The sequence below is a fragment of the Acomys minous genome (assembly GCF_964271855.1).
Source record: "Acomys minous genome assembly, chromosome: 11".
Lineage (NCBI taxonomy): Eukaryota > Metazoa > Chordata > Mammalia > Rodentia > Muridae > Acomys > Acomys minous.
Genome location: NC_140492.1, coordinates 34145521 through 34171714, shown reverse-complemented (window position 1 = coordinate 34171714; position 26194 = coordinate 34145521). Strand labels below are relative to the sequence as shown.

At 35.8% G+C, this 26194-nt stretch overlaps 1 long non-coding RNA gene across 1 annotated transcript; it reads right to left on the bottom strand.

Annotated features, from left to right (window-relative positions):
* Positions 1-865: 865 nt before the first annotated feature.
* Positions 866-26194, bottom strand: LOC311608783. The gene is made up of 3 exons (XR_014783160.1): positions 26088-26194; positions 15907-15971; positions 866-1421 (listed from the first exon to the last, which is right to left on the bottom strand). It is a non-coding gene; the product is annotated as an uncharacterized lncRNA (long non-coding RNA).

Sequence of the window (26194 nt, the reverse complement as noted above, 5' to 3'; positions counted from 1 at the left end):
CTTTAGATGTGTGGTTAAAGATCTGCAGAGAGATAGGAGAACCATTACCAAATGCAGGATTAGCTGCAGCCATGATACAGGCAGTCCAAGGAAGGAATAGAAATGAAATTACTGGTCCTCAAAATTGCTTCAAGTGTGGGCAAAGAAGGACATTTCAAATGCCAGTGTCCCAAGGGGATTAATCAGAATAGTCAAAATCCTCCTCCACGTACCCCTGCCTCTGTCCCAAATGCAGGAAAGGAAATCATTGGGCTAATAAATGCCGGTCAGTAAAAGACATTAATGGTCAACCACTAGCAGCAGGATTTGGAGGAGCACAGCCAAAAAACGGGACACGGGGCCCTCATCCTCAGGACTCTCAAATATATGGGGCAATGGAGGAGACCAGAGCTCCAGAACAGTGGCCGAGTCTGCGTCATCCCATAGAATGGCAATGCCCCGGAGAGCTACTAGAGGAAGCGTAGGCCTCAACTTCTGTTCCACCACCAGACTCATACTGACCCTACAAATGGGGCCTCAGTTGGTAGCCACTGATTTCACTGGCCCTATACCAAAAGACACAGTGGGACTACTAATTGGCCATAGTTCTACTACATTGAAAGGCCTTATTATTCATCCCAGTGTAATTGATTCAGATTATACAGGCACTGTAAAAATTATGATCTCATCTCCTCATAAGGTGAGCGCAATTTCGCCCGGTGACCGTCTAGCGCAGTTGCTCATTCTTCCTAGTTGTCATAATTTATTCCCGGCAAAAGATCAAACATGTGGAGAGATCTTGTCGGGTTTTCCAAAACCATTACCAGTATAACATACAACCGCAATTTTCCCAAGAATCTTCACCACCAATGATTCATTGACAAAAGAGATTGCACCTGATACAGAAAATATGGGCTTTCCCCTTAAGGGAAGCTTATGTTTTCAGATTATTAACAATATTTCTGAAGGCAGTGATTGTGTACAATTATACAATCAAACAGGTGCTTGGTTTGATCGCCCCTGGTGCGACAAGCCACAGCAGGCTAATACCACTTAGGCCTCTGGCCCATGGCCTGCCCTCATATCTAGAGGCCCTAGATCTACCAAGCTCCATCAATAGCCAGCTAAAAGGAGGAATCATGATTGTGAACCAGCGTATTGACCTGGTTCAAGAACAAATAGATGTTTTGATGGAAATTTTGCAGCTTGGCTGCCAATGGAGATATCCAGGATTATATGTCACCTCAGTAACTTATCATAACTTCAGTAGCATGGCTAACTTGTCTAGCAGTCTCTCCCAGCATCTTGCAGGTAACTGGAGCAGAAGCCTGGATAGTCTCCTGCAGGAACTGCGTCTCTCCATGGTGCACATCAATTCTACATGAGCTGACGTCTCCATGGTCTCTGGGCTGTCGCAGTGGTTCCAGAACGCCTTCTTTCATCTGCAGGAATGGGTGGAAATAAGAGCTTTGACAGTGCGTCTGGTCCTTGTCAGTTGCCTAGCACTCTGGTGCATATGCATGATGCATGCCCGCCAACATCGCATGCAGGCCTTTATGGTGCAAGCATTTGCTGCACTGGAGGCTGGGCAATCTCCTCAAGTGTGGCTTGGCATGATAGAGAAGTAGTCAATGATGGGTATAGATCCTCCGTTCACTTGGCGGACCAAGGCCATGACACTAATGTGCTTCCATTTCTCCTTCCTTGGCATGGTGAGAATGGCATATATTCAGATATTGCCTGCCGTAAGGCATGGACACCTGCAAGGGGTGTAGGATGAGGTACCGCAGGAGGAGGACCCGATTGTCTGACTCTGAGTCCCCCGAGAAGTAAACCTGATTGCATAGAGGTTGATGTCGGAAACTGTCTTGTTCGCTGTATGTTGGGGATGCCCACAGACAGCAGATCAGGACCTCCCTCTCCTCCTCAAAAAGACATCTTGACAGGCCAATGTGGCCCCAGGAGGATCAGGTCAATGCTTCCCCCCTCTGGTTAATGCCCACTCCCTCCGGGGACACAAGCTCATCTGTATATGATGGATCCATTTACCTCCTTTTCTAATAAAGAGAGGGAGGAGAAGAAGAAGATGTTGGGATGGGCTACATGTCCAATGTTCAACCATCTTGTCAGCCTATTTCTCCAGTGCAGGGGGGACACCTACCAGGCGTTCTCTGTGCCACTTGCTCAAAATTTAATGAATAAGCGGGAACTGTGGAGAGCCACAGATAGCAGTGCCCCCTGCTGCTTTCCCGGCGCAATGCGCCCTTGAGTGAGCCCCTTATGCGCATGCCCAATGCACCCTTGAATGAACCCCTTATGCGCATGTGCAATGTGCCCTTGAGTGAGCCACTTATGTGTATGCCTGAAGGCATAGTGTGAGGTGGTGTGATCCGAACGCACCAACCAAGAGCGCCAACGTGGCAGTCTCTGATAGGACCAGGCACACTATAAAGGTTCTCTGGGAGCTTTTCCCGGGGTCACTCCAGTTGTCAAGGTTCCTGAATAAACTGCTACAAGAAGAGTTCCCGGTGTTGGTGTCTTTCCTGCTGGTTGGGGCGGTATCGACAGTGGTACATTTAAACTATGGAATACTACTCAGCTATTAAAAGCAAGGAATTCCCAAAATTTGTGGACAAATGGATTGAACTAGAAATGATCATAATGAGTGAGTTAATCCAGAAGAAGAAAAACTCAAATGGTATATACTCACTTATATCTGCACACTAGCCCAAGGGGCATGTCCCATAAGAGTATTCACTCACCAGGAAAGTGGGTCAGAGGGGAAGACATCCTATTGGGACTCTAGGTGAGAGAAGCATGGGAGAATGGGGAAATAGAAGCATCCAGAGGGTCCTAGGAACGTATAAGAAGAACATTAAGATGGGTAGATCTGAGTCCAGGTGTCTGGCGCAAACTATGGCATCAGCCAAGGAAAATACATGCAGTAAACTTCGAACCCCTACCCAGATCTAGGCAATGAAAAGGACATTATTCACAGTTGAGTGGAGGGTGGGGTCTGACTTTCAGATGAACTCTGATGCCGCATATTTGACCATGTCCCCTGGATGGGGAGACCTGGTGGCACTCAGAGGAAGGATAGCAGGTTACAAGGAAGAGACTTGATACCCTGTGAGCATATACAGGAGAGCAGGTCCTCCTCAGTCACAGTCTTAGGGGAGGGGAGTAAGGGGAAAATGGGAGGGAGGGATGGGGGGGATACAAGGGATGGGATAACAATTTAGATAAAATATAAAAAATTAATAAAATATATTTTAAAAGTTGTTCTAACTTTAATAGCAAAGATAAATTTAAACTGAGTATGCTTGACTTATTTTGGATAAAGGAAAATAAAAGTCAGTAGATAAGAATTGGACAATAAAATATAGGTCCTCATGTCTCAGTATTTTATTGCTGTTAAGAGACACCATGACCACTGCAACACTTAATAAAGGAAAACATTTAACTAAGGTTATTTTAAAGTTCAGAGGTTTAGTGCATTGCTGTGAAGAAACAGCATGACCATGGCAACCCTTATCAAAGAAAATGTGTTATTATGTCTTGTTTATAGTTCAGAGGTTTTGTTTATTATCATCATGAAATGAAATGTCACAGCATGCCAACAGACATGGTGATAGAACTTTAGCTGAGAATTCTACATCGGGATCAGCAGATAGTAGGAAGAGAGAGAGACTGGTCCTGGCTTGTGCATTTGAAACCTCAAAGCCCACCCCCTTGGTGACATACTTTCTCCAACAACACCACACCTACTGCAATAAAGCCATACCTCCTGGGAGTGCCACTACCTATGAGCATATCGGGGCCATTTTAATTCAAACCATTACAAACCATCTTCAAATAATTGTTCATTTCTCAGATATTCTAGAATCTGCATCAGACAAGCATGTAAAGGAGTCCTGGACCGTAACTTATAAGTAATCATCTACAAATAGTTTTCCTTTTATAGATTTTAGAATCTGCTTCAGACAAGTATGAAGGGTTATTTTTGTACCTGTTGTTAAATCATAAGGGGGCCAAATATTTAGAATGTACCAGCAATGTAAGAATAAGCTACAATGAAATACTGATAATTTAAAATTATTCACTTTTGTAAAATTGAATGAGGATTTGCTATGATTCCATGCATAATGAGGAAGAACTGTGCCTTTTTTGTGGAGCTATCACATGTACTGTTGCGTTCATTAACAATAAGTACAAGAACAAATCGAAAGATGGATAACAAAAAGATGATTCAGCTTTAAAATGTTATAATCAAGATTATTTTTAACAATAATTCCCACTTTCATAATTATTAGTTGCTTTTAAAAATAGTTATCTAAAAAAAAATTGACTGGAACAGCTTAGGACCCATGGAAGTAATGCACTTATGATTTAAATCCAGTGGATCATGAGATAAAAATATTATATCAGATGACTTTTTAAAAGTTCATTTATCTTACTGTTTGTACTGTTAAATACTTGTCATAATATTATAATAACAAAAGTATCAGAAAAGTGATAACAGACACATAATGCTAGCTTAACAGAATCCTCTGGGTATACATGGCTTGTTTTCATTAACTACTGATGGCTTTAAAAAAAAATAAAGAAAAATGTCACCAGCTAGTGGCTAAAGAACACATTCATTATGAAACAACCACTGTTATCACAAAAGGTTGTACCAAAACCACATTAGGTACCTTGGGTTTTAGAAAATGTAAATTTACACAAAGCAGTAATAGTTTATCCTTACCCAGTTGTGACTACATCTAGCATACCACAATAAATGAACACATATTTATTTATATTTAAAAATTAATTTATATAAATATATATTTATATTTAAAAGGACCATTAAAACAATAGCAAGATTGTGTTCCTTATACTAAGATAAGTTAACAGAACTAAATATTAATAATGGGAATTATTTGTCCAAAAAGTTCATAAATTAATATCTACGTATTGAGTGGGTTTTGAAACCTACAAGGAATTTTAGGAAAGTTAATGCAAGACTTTTTGATTATGTTTAAGAAAATATGCTATTTTAGGGAAAGGAGAAATAAATTCAATAAAAGCTAAATAACTGAGTTGGAAAGAATATGCCATCTACATGTTGAATTAAAATATAAAAGAATACAATGCAAAGCAGTTTGTGCTGTATGGAAGTCAATCAATAGTTTTCTATGCCAAGATTTCCTCCACTGATCATAAATAGCATTAAAGGGTAAAGCTAATGAGTAAATAACGTTTATATGATCTACTGAATCTAATTAAACATACAGCCAGATGTCGATTTGCAGTTGATTTGGAATGTAATCATGGTTATATGATACACTGTTGCTTTTATTATGTTTATATATATATATGTCTTAATCTACTTTGATATTTTTCTGTTTATAAAATTTTATATTATGCTCCAATATGACTTAGTGAATAAACAGATATTATATATCATAAACACTTTGTCTAATGTCAAAATTAGATATTTGTAAATGGATACCTAAAGGTTACACTATTATCAAGTAGTTAACTCTATGAAAATTATCAATGAACAAGACTATTTATGGTTCTGCCCAGAAGGCTGTAGATACTGATATATATTTATTACATGATTTGTTTATGTTACTATAGAACTGTATGCTGCTGCAAATGTAAATGGATGTCACATTTATGCAGATGTTATTTCTACTGATGAGTTCCAAATTGGGCAAAATAAACAAATATATTTCCAGAATGTATATGCAAAAGCTCATGCTCAAAAATTATTTTAGGTGCTTCTTTTGTTGTATAAAATAACCTTGTAAAAAGATAATCATTGCATAAATTTTGAACTCCATCAATGAAGGCCAGGTTTCTCTCACATTTGGTATTCTTTTAATGTGGTAATAAAAGTGAGATGACTGATCGTGGCTTATAACTTTTGCAATCCTAGAGTTCATACCAGTTTTTAATCAAAATTTGACCACTTGAAAATATTTGTAAAGAGTTTAGTATATTGAACTTTCAAATGTTTGATCAATCTGAAAAATGGAAGTTACTCATTTATGTCATAAAATAAAGATAAACTATTATATGTGTATATAGGTTATAACATTTAAATTTACAAAATACTCAAATTATATATATATAGACATAATATAGTGCTATTATAATTATTTTAAATTACATATTATATAAATTTTATTTTCTATCGTGCTCTCATCTCAATATGTTTTAAATTTATTCTTTAATTTAAAATCCACTGTTATTCATCACACACCACTCTTTCTGAATTGTGTGGTGCAGACTCACAAGCCACTACTTCTTGAGATACAAGTAATTAATTTCTGAGAGAAGGAAAATTTGTTTTATCTAGTGCTAAGAACCCTGATATACCAAACTATACTAAGAGGTCAGACTTATACATATAAATGCAAAACAAGTTTTATACAGGTTGTAATTATTTCTAACCACACACACACACTCACACACAATGTTGTACTGTCACTTATCAATTTGATAATGGGAGATACATGGACCAATTGAAGACAGAATATGGAGGGAAGAAGGATGATAACATATTATCCATATATGAAATTCTCAGCAATTAAAATGCTTTTGTGTACAGAATATTTGAAACTCTCATTCATGGGATGTTTTATTTTGTTAAAATATTTGAATCTCTACTATTCGTAGAAGCATTTTCCTGTTAGTTTACTTTATATATAGTGTATACTGTAATTAAATGGTTCTACTTTGTTTTGCCTCATTTTACCTTTAAAATATTTGTGTCTTTTATCATTACAAAATTTTTGAATTGGGTGTATTTCCTTTTGTCCTGATTTCTGCTGCCTTTCTGCACTGCAAAATTGCTTTTAAAGTACCTTTGATATAATCGTTGTCAAATCAACAAATATATTTAACCTTATACTATTTTCCCTCTATCTTCTGTTTGTCTCCTTTAATCCATGTATTAATTTTCCTTGATCCAAAATTTTTCCCAATATTTTTTATAATAATTTTTATTCTCATTTATTTATTATTTCAATATTGGGGTGGTTTTACCAGGGAAGATACTATATGTCTTTACGTAATTGTAGATTGGTTAGTGCTAACAGTACAGTTATCTGTCCAAACTCCTGTATCCATGCCATTTTTATCTTTAGCCATGACAACTTGTATTTCAATTCTGTATGTAACATAAATATAAACAATTAATTTTAAAATAATGTTTCAAAATGAATAAACTATCCCTGTAGTTTAAAAACTATATTCATAGTGACTGATTTTTTTGTTGCTCGTACTTTGATCACCTCCCTCTGGTGGGGATGCCACAGAGGAAGAGGATGCAGGCAGTCCTGATGAGACTTGATAGGCTGGAGTCAGGTGGTAGGGGAGAAGGGCACCCCCTCTCTAAGGACTAGGAGAGAGGAATAGGGGGAGGAGGAATGAAGGCTGGGACCAGGGGGAAATGAGAGAGGGGCTAAGATTGGGGTATAAAGTGAATAAAATTTTAAAAAATTAAATATAAACATTTTCAGTGTTTCTGTAAAGACTTTGTAGTTTACATTTCACCAAAGTGCTTTCTATAAGAAAACTTTGGAACAAGGGGTTAAACATTGTTGTAATAAAATCTTTTGGTATCGCTGTGGGATTTCCTGGTCTGTTGATTTCTGCAATCGTGGCTGTACTGCACTGCCTTTGACTTTTCCCACTCTCTCCACAGACGATCCTGGGTTGAACAGACACTACAGCAGTATGCCCATGGACAAAGAATCAGAGGGTGGCTCAAAGGTGAGCCAGCCAGAGAGCTAGGTGACACACCAGAGTCAGTAAATACATCCAGAGGAATAGAAGACCTGATGATGAAAAGCTAATAGTAATGTTTGAATCTATATAGAGTTCTGAGCTAACATGAAAAGAAAGCAAAGACATTTTAATTTCTAGAATATATCTCAACAGCAGTGATGGAGCTAGGTAAACTAATGGACACAATTTGAAATTGCTTGGTAATTTACATTGGACCGTAAGGAAACTACTTTTCTGAGGCACACATGACTCCCTGGTCGCACTTTAAGTGAACACAGAGATGCTGCATTGCCTCTTATACACTAAGGTGTCATCCAAACCTCAAGGTGTCTCTCTTCTCAATATGAAGTTATATTTTCAAAATGTGGCTTTAGTATATTTAGATATAACAATTGTATATCGAAAGCTTACTAAAATAAATCAATTTCATATCACACATCTGTAACCTATTATTCATATGTAGAGACGCCTCTTTGTCTTTAAATTGTCATCATATTTTTAAAATAACAGAATGACAAAATAATCCCTTTCTCAGAAAACAATTCAACTGGGCAAAGAAGTATGTCTGTGATACTTTCATTGAGATTATTCTTGCAAAAGAGATTTCAGATAATAATAAGTTCATAGTTGCAATCAAGAATAGTTTCATGAATTCATGGTACATTGTTTACTATGATTTTCTGTGCTTATTAGAGAAGAAATGAAGGGAGCACAAGCAATGTATATAGGCATATTTTTTTGTGGGAAAACCTTAGGAAATGTTCTAGGCTGTTCAGTACATGAAAGTACACTGGCCTTAAATATCCACAAAGCTGAGGGACCTTACAAATGAGTGAAAGCAAGGCATGGTCCAGCTTAGTGTATGAACAAGGCACCTATAGAGGTTGGAGTTGTTCGACTTCCTTTCTTTGACATAGTCACACAATTTGTATGAAAGTTTATCAAGTTAAATAAAACAGTTTCTAGTTTACCAAGTAAAACACATAACACTAAAGGAAAAAATACATGACCAAGTCAAACTAACCCTTACAAAGTTTTAAAGATAAATTGAAGGAATATCCACCTTGTGACTCATAAGGAGGGACAGTACCCCTGACATCGAGTACTGTTTTTATTTAACAATTCTTAATGCAGCCTTTTTCTAGCCATGCATCATAGATCCCTTCAAACTGTTATTAACAATATAGATTGTAATATATGATATTGTGTTATTAGTATTAATAATACATTTAACTTTGTTTCAAAATACTAATTTACATATAGCTTATTATACCATCTTTGTTTTAGTAAATTAAGAGATATAGCTTGCAATATTATTTTTCAGTAATCATAACCATAAATCAAAAGATAAAGGTGACTACTGAGTATGTTGGGAAAATAATCCATCATGTAATATTGATTAGAATGTATATTAGTGCAAATATTTTATAAAGATGGGGAATTATGAAAAATGTAATGCTACATAACAATTATATTACAGTAGAATAGCTGGTTATCCCCATAATAGTAGTGCTACAATTGGGAAGGCATGCCTTGCCTGGTATGCTGATCTTGTCAACTCTACATCCTAGGACAAAAAGATTATACTGTCCAAGTGACATCAGTACTTTCCATGTCTGTGTCAGCCTACACTTAATTAGGCAAGAAAAGAAAATAAACTATGTCTTTACTATCAACCAGTTCAGAAAGGGCAAAAGAACATGTGCTTTGTGAACAACCAAATACTGCTTAGCTGTGAAAAGAGAAAATTGCTATTTATAAAAGATTAATTCATATTGTTCATGTTAGGTAAAGAATCTGCGAACTGAAGGACATATACTACATGAGCACACATGTGGAATCTGAGAAAATGGTACTTGGATGGAAGTTGTGAGGTGAGTGGTATGGAGAGCAGAGAGGAAGAGTAGAGGTAGGAAAGCTGGTTCTACGTACAATTAAATAGAACAAGGACACCATATGTCACCACACAGAGGAATGATATATAAACTCTCGGTTTGAAAAAAGGACACTTATAGATTCTAGGGAGCATTCTTGATACCATTTCCATGAAGACATAGCTTATGTTTAAGGAGAGAAATAAATTTTATTATTTTATTCATTGTATATGCCGCCAAACAGTATTTGGTAACCTCTTAGTATTTAATATTTTATGCATTTAAAAGTAATGAAAGAAAATCAATCTTATTTATTTGTCCTTTGATTTACCACTTTGTATTTCTTAAGTACTACTTAAAATGGCTGAATTGTGTTTTACAAATTGTTGTCAGTGCTCCACAAATTAGCAGTGAGTAACTAATTACTACCTTGGTTAGTATCCATTAAAATTAAATTGTTGCTAAAACAGATTTTAGAAGTTTCTATATGATATCTCTTTAATTTGTGCACAGATAAATCAGTAAAAAGAGATAATGATTTTTATTATTATAGAGATATGTTAATAAAATGCATGCTATGCTAATATGGAACAAGGTCTTTGTAGCTAATGTTCAAGAGGTAATTAATAAACTTTAGAACATATTTTGAAAGAATGATGCATTTTAATTAAATAACAATATAAAAACCTAATTTGACTTGTATTTCTAACTTCGTAAGAGATAGGAATAAAGAAATGGTTTTAAAAACAGAGAGGCCAAAGTAAAGGGTTTGTAATTAGCATAAAATTTCAATGATTATATACCTTGTAAATATAAAAATTTTTTAATGTTTTAATTAATTTGCATTACATATCATATTTTTGAAATGGGTAGCTAGCCTCTTACTCCGGCAAGAGAAACATTAATTTAATGAAATGCAATTATTAAATAAATAATTCAACATTATTGAAGCTCTAAAAATAAAAGAGCAAGCTATGTTTATATACATTGAGTGTTTTCTAAAACCAAACAGAAAATTTTCTTTAATGGAGGTTTGGATGAAGACAGGAAGAAGAGATGAAGACGTGCAGATCATCTCAAAAATAAGGATTCTGTCTCAATAATATTATATATGTATTTACCTTCTTAACCACTGAAGACAAATTATTTACATATAAATTGAATATTTTATAAATAAAAATAATTTACTCAAGGTTAACAATTATATCATTTAGTGCATCATATTTCTAGTGTTCTTAAGGAACACTAACCTTCAAATTTCATAAAACAAGTAGTTACAACACTCAAACACTAATAAAGTGTAATTTCGTCTTTTGGAATTTTGCATCATGTTAATACTTAGCAGTTTGTGAAATGAAATGGCATGTAGTTTTCTGCCTTCTAGTTTTTCCTTTTTAAAAATTTTCTAACTTATCATTCAGTTAGTGAACTGTATTACTCTTTGCGTAGCGTGTATTTCATTCAAACTCTTTTCAAATAAATTTAAAACAATTGTTTGCCGTGCACGTAGATCGTTAAAGCCATACTTTCCTCGTGTTCAGAAGCAGCAGTCCCCATTGTGGCCTTCTTCCGTGACAAAACCCACAGCTCTGTTTGATGCTAATCTAGATGGACACTCACAGTTCATGAAAGAATCATCACTGCTAATCAAATCAGAGAGAAAACCCACCACTCTGCGCCACTGGAGACGTTTCATGTTCTGAATATTTCATAAGAAGGGGCCCCTCGCTGCAGTGGAAACTCTCAACAGCTTCGGATTGCGTGCAAATGTTTACTTAAAACATTCTAGCGCAGTCCAACTGGTGTGGCACAACAGCACGAGCGAGCATGGAATGATCTTTATAAATTATGGTAATTACTCGTGACATGACTCTTGCTAGGTCACAGCAGTTTGCCGTGGTCCCTCTGGCTTTGCCAGCAATTTCTCCACTTGCAAGATTAAGTGGGCAGGGTGCCACAGGAAACGATGTGAACACAATGACAAATGTCTGTTGTGACTGCTTAAAACTGAACTCAATTGTTGAGTTGCAGAAACATCCAAACACAACCAAGGACTGATACTAAGCCTCAGAGTCTGGAGAGTGCAAGCATAGCACTTGAAAGTCTTGAGAAACACCGTCAATTTGACAAAATTTGCAACACCAATTTTTCCCTTCATTGACAAACAGGGTCTTGCTACTGTATTCTACATATTAAAAAAATACACAGCAATTTGACCTCTATATATATAAGGGAAAATTCCCAAACAAGAGAATTTGTGATTTTAAATATTGCTTTGTCAATGTTTGGGTCAACATTTAAAATGATAACTGTAATAAAAGCTTAAAACATCAAGTTCAATATCAGTGAATTGCCTCAGTGAGGAATGGCTTTAAGTTTAATAAGAAATTAATCTACATCGATATGAACCAACCAGAAATCTTTTATTGATGATCTCCATTTACTCTTTTTCTTACCCCTCATGATTGTTTCTTTTTCTCCTTAGTTAATCGTGGTGACTTCACATTCTCATAGCACCGTGACTCACAAATAACACGAATATGTTAGTCACATAAGTCAAATGGAATTAACTTTAGTTTAATTAAATTTAGTTTAAATATATATCTTAGTATCTTGTAACTTAAGTGTCATTTGGAGCCCAGACCAGACCTATAATTCAATTGTTAGTAGAAAGAACATATACACAATTAATGGGTCACTGTAAGGAAAATGATGCAGCAAATATTTTACTGCTTCAGGTATCTGTGTATGAGTCTGGAGAGATTTTCTTTTTAGTGTTTAAGAGTGCTGGCTACTCTTCCATCTTACACCCATCACAATGGCTAAGATCAAAAATTCAAGCGACACAACATGCTGGCGAGGATGTGGGGAGAGAGGAACACTCCTTCATTGCTGGTGGGAATGCAAACTAGTATGACCCCTTTGGAAATCTATCTGGTGCTATCTCAGAAAACTGGGAATCGGGCTTCCTCAAGACTCAGCTATTCCATTCCTTGGAATATACCCAGAAGATGCTCCAGCACACAACAAGAAACTTTGCTCAACCATGTTCATAGCAGCCTTATTCATAACAGCCAGATCATGGAAACAGCCTAAGTGTCCCTCAGGAGAAGAATGGATAAAGAAACTGTGGTACATATACACTATGGAATACTATTCAGCTATTAAAAACAAGGAATTCCCGAAGTTTGTGGATAACTGGATTGAGCTAGAAATGATCATGAGTGAGTTAACCCAGAAGCAGAAAGACTCAAATGGTATATATTCACTTATATCTGCATATTAGCCCAAGGGGCATGTCCCATGAAAGCCTTCAAGTACCAGGAAACTGGGACAGAGGGGAGGACATTCTATTGAGACTCTAGATGAGAGAAGCATGGGAGAATGGCAAAGTAGAAGGATCCAGAGGGTCCTAGAAACCTACAAGTAGAACATTATGATAGGCAGGTTGGGCCCAGACTCAAACTATGGCACCAGCCAAGGACAATACAAGCGGTAAACTTCAAACCTCTACCCAGATCTAGACAATGGACAGAACATTCTCCACAGTTGAGTGGGGAGTGGGGTATGACTTTCACAAGTACTCTGGTGCCTCATATTTGACCATGTCCTCTGGAGGGGAGACCTGGTGGCACTCAGAGGAAGGATAGCAGGTTACCAAGAAGAGACTTGATACCCTATGAGCATATTCAGGGGGAGGATGTCCCCCTCAGGAACAGTCATAGGGGAGGGGAATAAGGGGAAAATGGGAGGGAGGGAAGAATGGGAGGATACAAGGGATGGGATAACCATTGAGATGTAACAAGAATAAATTTTAAAAATTTTTAAAAAGAACAAACAAACAAAAATAAAGAGTACTGGCTACTCTGTCAGAAGACCCATGTTCAATTCTCCCATCAAAATGCAGTTCACAATTTCTATAAATGCACTACTATGGACTCATGCTTTGTTTTGACAATCATAGGCACTGTATCCATATGATGCATTTATATTAATGCAAATAAAATATTCATACATATAAAATAATATAACATTTCAAAAGTAAAATAAGAATTAATTTAACTAGTACAATGAACTGAACAATATAATGTAGGTTTATGTAAAAGAAATTTCTTTTTAATTTTGAGATATACAATTGGCAATTTCAGTGGTTTTTTTTTTTTTAATATCCAAACAGAGCAGAATGATAAGCTAGAGTGATAGTAATATTGGAGGAAAATTAAAAGAAGTACATGATTAAGATACTATAATTAATGTACAAAGAACAAAACACAATACTCTCAGTATGTCAAAAGGTGCTATGAAAGTTGCTAAGAGAGTAAAGTTGTCAGTATTCCTAGCCTACTTAAAAGCCTGTTAACCATAACAATCTCAGGCCCTAAACATGGTACAATGCTGGCATTTTTACTGCCACCTTTCTAAATCATTATAAATTTTAATTGTATTCTAAATATTTACTTTTTTCCAAGATATATATTATTTTATTAATTTGGTCTTGTTACATCTCAATGGTTATCCCATCCCTTGTCTCCTCCCATTCTTCCCTCCCTCCCATTTTCCCCTTATTCCCCTACCCTATGACAGTTTCTGAGGGGGATTTCCTCCCCCTGTATATGCTGATAGGGTATCAAGTCTCTTCTTGGTAACCTGCTGTCCTTCCTCTGAGGGCCACCAGGTCTCCCCTCCAGAGGACATGGTCAAATATGAGGCACCAGAGTACGTGAGAAAGTCATATCCAACTCTCTACTGTGGAGAATGTTCTGACCATTGGCTAGATCTGGAACACTCCTTCATTGCTGTTGAAAATGCAAACTAGTACAGCCACTTTGGAAATCTATCTGGTGCTATCTCAGAAAAATGGGAATAGGGCTTCCTCAAGACTCAGCTATTCCAGTCCTTGGAATATACCCAGAAGATGCTCCAGCACACAACAAGAAAATTTGCTCTACCATGTTCATAGCAGCCTTATTCATAATAGCCAGAACATGGAAACAGCCTAAGTGTCCCTCAATAGAAGAATGGATAAAGAAACTGTGGTACATATACACCATGGAATATTATTCAGCTATTAAAAACAAGGAATTCCCGAAATTTGTGGATAAATGGATTGAGCTAGAAATGATCATAATGAGTGAGTTAACCCAGAAGCAGAAAGACTCAAATGGTATATACTCACTTATATCTGCATAGTAGCCTAAGGGGCATGTCCCATGAAAGCCTTCAAGTACCAGGAAACTGGGACAGTGGGGAGGACATCCTATTGGGACTCTAGATGAGACAAGCATGGGAGAATGGCAAAGTAGAAGGATACAGAGGGTCCTAGAACCCTACAACTAAATATTTACCTTTAATCCCATACATAACTATAGCTCTCATAATAAAAAAGAAGCTGCTTTCATAGAAGCAGCTATAGAGACTCCTATATAGTCAAAGTGCTGAGCGTAAATTAACTTGTAGAGCCCAGGTACATATACAATCATCACCTACACATAGGCACTGGGGTTATCAGAGAAGAGAGGCTAGATAATTGTAAGATCCAGAGGATGTCTTCTAGAAACGATAAAGCTACTGTACACATGGCATCTCAGCAATACGACAATGTAATCAATATCTGCATAATAAGTACATGAGTGGACGTGCCGTGTGGAAGGGGGAAATTTCACAATATCCCAAATCTAGATGTAGGATAAAGCAATTATAAAGCTGAAGGGAAGTTGACACTATGGCTTTCCGTTTATGTTTTTATGGGATTCCTGAGTGTGTGAATGAGTGGGTCTCCGTGTCTATATCCATTTCTTATGCTTTTCTTGGACTACTCTCCTTCTGCTTGTTAATTTTATCCTATTCTGGTTTTTTCTCATTTTGTCTCTTTTTATTATTTTATTTTCTTTTTATACAATAGGAATTGGTTTGTTTTCTAATGAGAGACATAAAGCATGTGGATAATGATTGGAGGAGACGTGGAGAGGAAATGGGAGAAGTATAGCGAAGAAGATCTTAATCAGAAGCTACTATATGAGAATAGAATTTATTTTAAATAAAAGATCTAAGTAGCATAAATAATGCATCATTTTACTGCATTTGGCATAAGATAACCTTTGGCTTGGTCCCAGTGTAGAAAGCAGGAATCAGTTTCAGTACATCAAGTTGGTGTTAGAATTGACAATTTTGGTGTCAGAGCCCATATCAACATCTTCAGCCAAAAGCATCTCTATGTTACTTTGAATCTGTTTAGACACCAACACAGTTCTTTCTCACACATACATACCTTCCATTGTTGGGGTTTGAGTCTGTACTGTCCTGAACCATCCATGTGTTAAAGTCTTGGCCTGTCTTGGTGAGTCAAAATTCTGAATGAAAATCAATATCTATCATATCTCATCTATATTAACTTAAAACATCATAGGAAAGATGTTTACTTCGTTTCCCAAGTACAAAGAGCCAAATCATCATGTATGTAACATTTATATAATTCCTGATTGTTTCGTGGTTCTTCCTGCTGTATGTAGTTTATTTTACTTATGTATAATAATATAAATGTATATGTAATAAAATGAAATATAAAAAAAGTCTTAGCCTCTGCCCTGAGGTGATATTTTCTATGATCCAATACTTAGTAGGTAGGGCTTTTGGAAGAGAGCATAGTCTCTGAATCCTTTATGTACATTTGTATGCTGAATCTCAACCTTTCTCTCCCATGCTCAGCCCTCTTCAGTCTCTCTCTGACTCTCTGTCTTTCTGTCTGCCTCTATCTGTCTCAGTCTCTGTTTTTTTCTTACACACACACACACACACACACACACACACACACACACACACACACACACACTGCCTCTCTTCTACAAGTTTCTCTGAGCCTTGATTTCCAGGACAGTGTGACCAGCTGCCACTAATTTTTATTCACAATTAGATAACATGAAATAATTATGTAGTGTTTCCAGTTTAACTAAACTGTATTGTGCAGAATGTTCTCAGTCATCCAGTGCCATGTCTTCAATGTGAATTTGATGACATAAAACTGCAGGTAGGTATCTGATAGATTCAACAACAGATTTTTATCTGTTATTAATATCTTCTTTCCATTATTATGTACAAGGCAACAGGATAATTACCACCATAAAATCATCACAATTGAGATTAATTTGTTGCAAATTACATTCCATTCTTAAGTACTAATCGGAAACACTTCAAGGTTATATATCTGTCTGTCTGTCAGTCTGTCTATCTATCTATCTATCTATCTATCTATCTATCTATCTATCCATCCATCCTGTGGTGTGTGTGTGTGTGTGTGTGTGTGTGTGTGTGTGTGTGTGTGTGTGTGTCTGTTTCTTGTAGGTTACAAATGAAAGCGAACACAGCTTCACCAAAAAAGGGTATTCTATTTATAAGGCAATTATATAAGTGAAAAGACAGTAATCTTATGACACAAATCTTACTGATGTCTTAAGGTGACTAACACACAATTTTGGACATATTGGTTCCATCTTTAAAAACTAATCTGTTTTGTTTTTAATATGTGAAAATGCAGGTATAGTCAATAATATTTGTGATGACAGTACATATTTTTTCCAACTAAAATTTTCATTTGTTCCTCTTTTTCTAGCCTTGATGCAGGAGTGAGTGCTTTGTCTAACAAAGATAATTATAAATAAAGATGGCAGGAATGGGTTATTAATATTTAGTATTAATAGTCTCTTGAAACTTATAATAGTAGTAATATTTATGTAAATAATAATGCTCAGTTACAAATGATGGATATATATGCTTTTTGTTTGCTAGTGATGATGGCTATGCATATATGGAGAAAGATCCAATCTGTGTCTCTCTTTCTTGCTTCTTCTTGCTTTTCTCTTTTTGTGTTTTGTATGTGTGTGCTTGTCAGAAAAACAAAGAGTTATAAATTTATAATAACACATTTGTATCACTTGCTAGTTCTTAAATCCTGTAAAGAATTAATAGATTTGTATTTAATATAGTCTAACAAAGAAACACCTAAACACGTGTTTCGATTAAGGTATTTTCAATATTTATATTAGTAAGTTCTGAAATGCAAGGGTCCTTGGCAATAGGATACACAGATGGTACAGAACATACGTACCTGGACCAGGTGCAGTAATATTTGTGAAGGTAAAGGGGAAAAGGGAAGCAATCGAGCAAACAAACAAACATAGAACTAAGACCACAGAAAGAAGAAGTTGTTCTTATATGCATATGAGTAAGTAATATAACATTCTACAGAGATTTATAAAATCAGGAGCTTTGATTATAATTATATATTGAATAAGGTAACTTATATTTCATTATTTGAAATAGTTGAAATGGGTTCATGAAAAATGGATGGTTCATAATTCTTTTCAGATAATGATTTAAACATGCCCTATAACTATTTTAAATCACTAGCTTCTATTTATAGTATAAAAATTTCAGATTTTCAAGCCATCATGTTGCAATAATAGAGTACTATTTCCCTGACTTCTGCAATTAGTTTAATTGTGAGGCCTCACCTCCAATCTATGTAGTATGTGTGTTTCGCTGTAGTGTGTGTATTCAGTAAGTCATGTTTCTGGAAGAAATCATTATTTCTAGAAGCATGACACATTGTACCTAATGACTGTAGATTATAATGGGAAACCATGAGAAAAGATTCAAGATTATGTTTGCTGCAAATGTAGTAAGTATAACTAAATAATAATCTACAAAGAAAGTAAAATCTGTAAGTATGTTGCAGCCAAAATCTAATGAATAATACTGTCAAAACAAACCTAATGAACATCAGACCATATTGTCTCTATGTTCTGAACCAAAATATCTCTTATTTTCAAAAAGAAAAAAGTGTATGGAAAATGTACAGTCCTTATATATAAATCATTTAGATAATTTTTGTATAATGAAAGTGTATTTCTTTTTAAACTGTCACATAGGAAGATTTTATGTTAATATTAGAATGAAATTTAGGGTCTACAAGGTTATATCTAAGTATTATTAACTACCAAATCAGTTACTCTTTTATAATTACTTATATATTTCCTTATATAATTTTATGACATAATACTTATTGCCCAAGAGCCAAGTTTATGCTTCATGTGTCTGTTTTTATAAAGTATATTCTACTGGGGAGAGCAAGTTTAAAAACTAACAAAAATACAAAATAAGACAAAAACATGAAATATTTAAAATTTTGTCTATTTTATGTATATTTGTACATTTATTTTTATATACTATATACTTTAAGTATAATAACAAACTGTGCTAACATATAAAAGACAAAATATAAATGTTCAAATTTTGTGATTCCACTTTTGAAATCAATCTGGAGCTTTTTCAGGAAATTGGGAATAGGGCTACTTCAAGACCCAGCTATTCCACTCCTTGAATTACATCCAGAAGATGCTCCACCACACAAGGTCATATGCTCAACCACGTTCATAGCAGCCTTATTCGTAATAGCTACAACCTAGAAACAACCTAAATGTCCCTCAGTCGAAGGATGGATAAAAAAGCTGTGGTACGTTTACACTACGGGGTACTACTCAGCTATTAAAAACAAGGACATCCTGAAATTTATGGGCAAATGGATGGAACCCAGACCCAGAAAGACTTACTTGGTATATATTCACTTTTAATTGGACACTAGCTTAAAAGGGTGTTCACTTACCAGGTGATTGGGATAGATGCAGGGACTTCCTATTGGGACTCTAGATGAGGGAAATATGGGAGAATGAGGAAATAAAAGGATCCACAGGGTCATAGAAACCCACAAGAAAAACATCATGATGGGCAGATCTGAAACCAGGGAGTCCACTCACTCAACCTACTGCACCAAACAAGGACAATGCATGCAGTAAACATTGAACCCCTGACAGGACATTCTCCACAGTTGTGAGAGAGCAGGGACTGACTCTGACATGAACTCGGTGCCCTGTATTTGACCACTTCCCCCAGGTGGGGAGGCCTGGCGGCACTCAGAAGGAGGATTAGCAGGCTGCCAGGATGAGACTTGATAGGCTGTCACCTTATGGTGGAAAAAAAGGTCCCCTTCTGTCACAGACCTAGGGGAGGGGAAAAGGGTGAAAGAGGGAGGAAGGGAAGAAAAGGAAGATAAAAGTGAGAGGATAACAATTTAGATGTATTCTGAATAAATTAATAAAATAAAAATTTTAAATTTAGTGGTTCCATTATTTTAACAATAATATTTATTTAATTGTGGGTAACAATGAAAAGCACAGGATTTGTTCACAATTAAATCAATATAATGATAAACAAAGCACTGTAGTTATGTGGTTGAACAGCACTGTACATGTGCATTGTATAAAATGATGTATATTTTTATTTTCTACCTGTATTTTGGTTACACAGAGTGATTTTCTATATAAACTAGATTATCCTTGAACTTAGGTAACTTAGGCTACCCTGAAACTTCTGCTTCATGTCTTCTGAATCCAGGGTTTTCAGATGTTGCTTTGTTTTTTTTTTTTTTTGTTTGTTTGTTTGTTTGTTTGTTTTTTGTTTTTAAACTAAATTGACAGTATTTTAGGAAAAGAAAACAAACCACAAATATTGATTTAAATTATTATGAAATTTACATTGTATCTGGTCTTTCAGACCATTTATTTTGGATGACACTTAAATGTTCAAATTTTCTCACTTTAGAAAACCAAAGATAATTCAAAAATATCAGTGTTGAAATATTGTACAGCATTCTAATTAAAATTCAAAGTCACTTGGCCAGTGTTAGTTGAGTAACAGTTGTCCAAAATCTGTGCTTGTTTTTATATAGTTATTTTGATCTACATTATGTTTTATTCTTGAGTGAATTTTTGTCCTTAGTTCTGAAAGTAAGGCACTCATTTAATAGTTTACAGTTTACTGAAAAGTCTTTATTATTATTATTATTTATGGATCTTTGATTAGTCCCTTTTCATTTCCTTCTAATTCTCTCTGCCAAATGTTAGTGACTAATAAAGTTATTTTACATATATTACTAAGGAGAAACTGAACCACATAATCTATAAATGTAATGATATGCAATCTAGGCAATAAAAACCGTCCAACTATTTGTTTCCACATAATGTTTTTAATGTAATTTCCTTTGAAAGTATAGGGTTAAATGCCATTCCAGAAATTCATGTAAAATAAATAACCCTTGAATTAAGTCATGAGTAAGCTGTAGTTTTAATTTTTTAATTTACATGATCCTATACAATCCTATACAAATCACCAACTTCATTTCTCTAAATTGGATATAATCATGAAGTATCTAACTAATTTAAACAATTAGTTGATAGGAAATTTTTGGAGGGGGCAAGATTTAATATTTTGAAACCAAGACTGGCCAGCTGTTCAGTCTGGAGCACTGACAGGTTGTGTGCTATTTCAGTCTTTGAGTCTCAGTCTCCTATGGATAAATGTGCATATATATATATATATATATATATATATATATATATATATATATATTTCATGAAATTAGTTTAGTGTTTAACTTTAATATCTTGAAGACTTGTCCAAAGTATTTTGGCCTACTTGTGCCTGGAGGATTGTTTGTGGGTCAACATGTATTTATATAATGACTAAGGGCATATAAGTTTAGCAGGAAATAATCCAACTAGTAAAGCATCACCCATAAAACTTAAGATATAAATAATAATTAAAATGTTCTGGAATAACTTTGAAGGCCAATTGAAAGTCTTTAAGCTTCTTTAAATTATTTTAGCTTTAATTTGTTCAGGTTAAATTCAGATCGTAGCCACATATGCCATTGCCTCCAGGTGTCTCGCTCCATCCCTCGTACCCTCTCTCTCCCTTTTCTAGTCTTCAGAAAGGGGAACCCTCCTCCCCTATCATCTGACATCAGCCTATCATGTCTCATCTGGACTGCCTGTATCCTCTTCCTCTGTGGCCTGGCAAGGCGGCCCACCATGTGGAAGGGATCAACATGTGGGGAGCCAGAGTCCATGTCAGAAGTAGTTCCTACTCCCCTTATGATGGGACCCATGAGGAGACTACTGCCTATCTACTACATCTGAGCAGAGGGTCTAGGTCCTCACCATGCATGGACCTTGGATGGTGCATCAGTCTTGACAACAACCCCCTCTTCCACCTGGATTTAGCCTCATTCAAAAATAATATATTATGTTTTAGTTTCTGCTGTGTTTTATGTCAGTTAGTATCAACAACTTTACTTCCTGTGTAAACTGATAAAGACAAGTTTAATATTGGGGTTTTCTACAGTTAAGTGGGATTATGGAATGGTCAGTTTGAAAAGTAACCTTTGTTTCCCTTTACTGTCATTTTATTTTTAAAATTTTAATTTTAATTAGATGTTTTAGAGGGAATGAAAATAGAAGACTCTCCAGTGTCATTATGAGGCAACTTTTGGAAGGATTATAATATTTTAATCAATATGATAAATGTGTATTGGATAATTTCATTGAACTAGATATGTTATATTAAAAATAGTCCCCATTTCTCTTACTTTTGAGTATATAAATGCTGAAAGTTGAAAATATTCTATTTATAGTTTTAGTGCAAGGTTGAACGCACATACCACACTTCATTGGTTGCACTTTTTATACTTAGAAAAAGTGTTAAGAGTCCTTTATATTGATTCACAGGCTAAGCAATTTCTTTTTGTTGTTGTTGTTTTCATACTTTGACCTACAACCCCAGCATCCATTAGGCACTACAATAGCAAGGTGTAGACACATCAACTACAAAGAAATAGAATGAAAATGACACTGTCTCCAGCTAGGGATGCATTAATAGACCTGAGAATTCAAACATAGAAAAGGCAATTTTTTCCTGCTGGGAAGTGGAGTTCTCTGGAGAGCCATCTCTGACTGGAGAACATGATATGAAAATCAATAAAGGCCCTATTGTGCTACTGATGTGTCCGGTAAGTGTCATTTTATATCTTGCTAGCGGATATCTAAAGGAAGTTAAAACTACTTTACTCATAGTAATTGGATGAATCCTTTCATCAGTGGTCTATATTGCTGTTCAGTGCAAAAAATAAAATACACTGCAGGGTCCTGTTGGAGAAGAGATCTCATGGAAATGAATGTGAGAATGTTGAGGCTTCCCACGGTTGTGTTAATGGGATCGCTGATGCTTTCCACTCTCTGAATTCCTATACTTACATGTGAATTTAAGGCGCTAACTGTAAATACTGAGCTAAATGACAGGAACTGTGGTTGGGGAAACATCAAATCGGTTAACCAAGGAAAGCAACTTAAAAGACAGCATTACAAATGCCAGGATAATTTACAGACGTTGAATAGCTAAATTGAATGGTTTAATTTCTTCAATATGCATTTCATTTGCCTGGATGAAATTTCATGTTGGAAAATTATCTATATATTAATGTCAGACATCTTTATTGTATATGCTATTATGCAAAATAATTTAGAATTCTATGACATTTATTTTTGCTTTCCAAAACCAAACAATACAGCAATCTTGTCAATTTTGTTACCATCTTTTACAATAAATTAGATTATTTTTCTTAGATAAAAGTCCTTATATCATGTGTTTACTGATGCAAATATGTGAGTGTCAGCCTATCAAGATATATTAGCTCTTTCAATTTGAGGTGTACACTAGAAATTGTAGTTTTCTTTTTAAAGTTTTAGCCTATGTTGCTCCAAATGTAAAACAGTATAGTCCATTTAATTTATATTTAGAGATCTTGAAAATGTTTAATGTATGTGTTTCAGTGATTATACATCAAAATTAGTTTCAGTACCCATGATTGCAAAATTTTATGTTCAGCATATAATTTTTTGTCCAATGAAAATCTTTGAAGTATAACTATGGAGTCATTGCATTCAGCCCCATGAGATAAAAGCACAACCTCAAAGATATGATTGTTATGGTAAAATCTATAGACTTCCCAAAATAAGCAAACCAAGAATTTCTAGTAAAGAAATAACAGGTTTGGTATTTTAATGGCATACTTATGAACTGTAATTTCTTGGTCTATATCTCAGCATGATATTTATTTGGAAAACAGCATTTTCCTTTAAATAATATCTACATCTTCATTGCTATATTAGCATTTTATACTTTGACACAACAAAGGCATTTCATTCAGTAACCTGCCCATAATATATATCACATTTTAAAACTCAATAGTAACAAAAACTACCTGGATCAACTTTTATTCCTATGACAAACATTGTAGTGTCTACAATATAACCACTGTAACACTATACCAGAAAGAGAAGAAGTTAAAAACTACATCATGTCAGGCTTCACTGGGATTGGTAAAAAAGATACACACACACACACACACACACAGAGAGAGAGAGAGAGAGAGAGAGAGAGAGAGAGAGAGAGAGAGAGAGAGAGAGACAGAGAGAGAGAGAGGGAGGGAGAGAGAGAGACATACACAGACACAGACACACACACACACACGCATACACCATATTAATTGTCTCATAGCCAGTGTCTCTATCTTCTTAACTAGAGATGATATTCTTTATATAATTTTCATATGATATGCTTTTATTGGTCTCCTCTATTTCTTTTAGAAGTATGGCTACACTGGTTCCAATTTTTTGACATACATAGCTTCACAAGAAACAAATACACAAGGAAAATTCAACAATCCTATTCACACTTACAAGGGAGCAATATATATAATTAACCATCATTTCAAGTTTACAGGTAGAAGATGAGCAGTGTATTACAAAGAGAAGAAATTTATTTATCTGTAACATTTATGCTTAAAATGTAAAGGTAGAAAATATTTAAATCTGAAAAGGAAAATAATTTATAGGATTGTTAATAAATATTTCAAGTGTAACTGAAGGGCATTTTACAACTGAAAAACCTGAAATTTTTATAGATTCATAAAAGATGGCTATAGTAAATTTAATCTTGAGAAACAACTAATCTTCAGGCACCTGATATTTTTTTAAAAAGAATATCTTGCAAACCTACATAATGAAATAAGGTAAATTATTTGGAAAACAGTTGCCTTATGTCTGTAGGCATTTGACTGTGAGAAAGGAGAGATTAAATTTCTTGAATGCAATGAGAATACACAGTTCATTATAAAGAAACCTTCACTAATGAAAAGCATAAAACGCCAGAAGTGACTAAAATAATCAGAGGAAGGGTAAGCAGGCTTCCAGGATGAAAGCTGATATTCTATGATCATATGGTGGGGGAGGAGGAGGTCTCATTCTGTCACAGACCTAGGGGAAGGGAATAGGGTGAAAGAGGGAGGGAGGGGGAACAGGAAGATACAAGTAAGGGGATAAGATTGAAATGTAATCTGAATAAATTACTTAAATTAAAATGTGTGACTAAATATTAAAAATACACACACATCATATTAATTGTCTCTCAGCCCATGTCTATCTTCATATATATACATATATATATATATATATATATATATATATATATATATATATATATATATATATATATATATATATATGATCACTGCAGGGGCTGCAAGAGATGAGGATTGGGTATGGAACCTCAGCCATGCCAGGCAGTACCATAAAAGGCAAGAAGGAAAAGGAGAGTCCGAGTCAACTGGCCACTGGTGGCTCAGATGCACTGATAAGAGACCACATGCTCAGGAGCTGAAGGAACAAAACAACTGGCTCTCCGGGACCACAGTACCCATAGGTAGTGGTCTGAACATCTCCTTCCTCACCAAGATCCCACTTGTGGCAGTTTACTACACCAGTTTGACTGTGTGCTGTCTGAAGCTTCCGCAGCCAGAATAGGCACTTGCTGACTGCGGGAGAGTTCGGGAGCCTGATGGGCAAATCTGTGAAGGTGCACTTAACCTTGAGCAGCGTCCGCTAGAGATGAAGAGTTATGATGAGGTCAGTGCCAATGAGCAGCGAGCCCATAGATTAGCCAAACCACAGGGACTCGTTTTGGGGGATGATATCCTTAGAGCCCTTCTCATTGCTAGAAAGCTCTGGGACAGTATGGAGGAACGAGTCACCATGAGAGAGAGCGAGCTGCGCTCCTATCTCACCAGCCTCATAGCTGCTTAGCCAGAGAAGGTACCGTAAAAGTGTAAGCGGAACCACAAGGGTGCTGAGGGTGATGCTACATCCGGGCCCAATGGCACTGCATAAATGGCCTACTTGGATGGGATATTTTCTCATGGGGATAAAAAGAGAAAGAAGCAAGGAAGCTATATGCAGGCTACTTCCGTGGGAAAATTGGCTTTGAGCTGATGTGGGAGCCCTGCATCTTATCCAGTCGTTTATCAACTATCGCCAGAATGCCATGTGGGCCACCTTGACACTGTGATGTGGAGCCCTGTGGCAGAGCTCATCCTAAACATGGCCATGAAGGGCATCACTGACGCATTCTTCTCTGAGGACAGCTATGTAGAAGACTATGCCTGACACGCTGATCCAGGAGTGTCTGGAGACAAAACCTCCAGTCTTATATATATTCTTGGCCTACCCGTGTCTGTCCGGCTGATTCAGGAACTTCTCCCCTTCTCAGCATACCTATCGCTGTGGCATGTACCTTCCCAGCCCCAACTTCTGGGCTGGAAAGTGGGTAAGGAC